Here is a 465-nt window from a genome sequence, read left to right as displayed (position 1 = left end):
TATTTTCACATACCATATCATACACAATATTAATAATTAGGTTATGTAAAATCAACATTCAATATTAAAAAGTATTTATTATCATTGTTATTTTAATATTTATTTTCTTGTGTAAAAAAAATTGTATTTTTGAGTTATTTATTCAAACGCTAAAACTTTAAAATAAGTATTTATAACTAAAAATTCAAACACAAAATCATTTATTTATAACCTATTATTAATAAAAGTTCTTATGCTTTAAACTCTTTTTCTAAAAGAGTTTATTTAAGTTATTTACTCGTACTAACAACATCATGGAGTAGATTCTTTTAATTGAAAGGCAAATTAAAATGAAAATATTTAATTAAATATAATGGCACATTATGAAACATATTCTTTTTATTCAAAACATAAAAATTCCAAAACTCACTTTAATGTATAGATTGTAATGAAATTATAATTAAAACAAAAAAATTTAAATACAAC

Source organism: Arachis ipaensis, chromosome B06 (genome assembly GCF_000816755.2).
Source record: "Arachis ipaensis cultivar K30076 chromosome B06, Araip1.1, whole genome shotgun sequence".
NCBI classification, from domain to species: domain Eukaryota; kingdom Viridiplantae; phylum Streptophyta; class Magnoliopsida; order Fabales; family Fabaceae; genus Arachis; species Arachis ipaensis.
Note: the sequence above shows the minus strand (reverse complement) of the source record.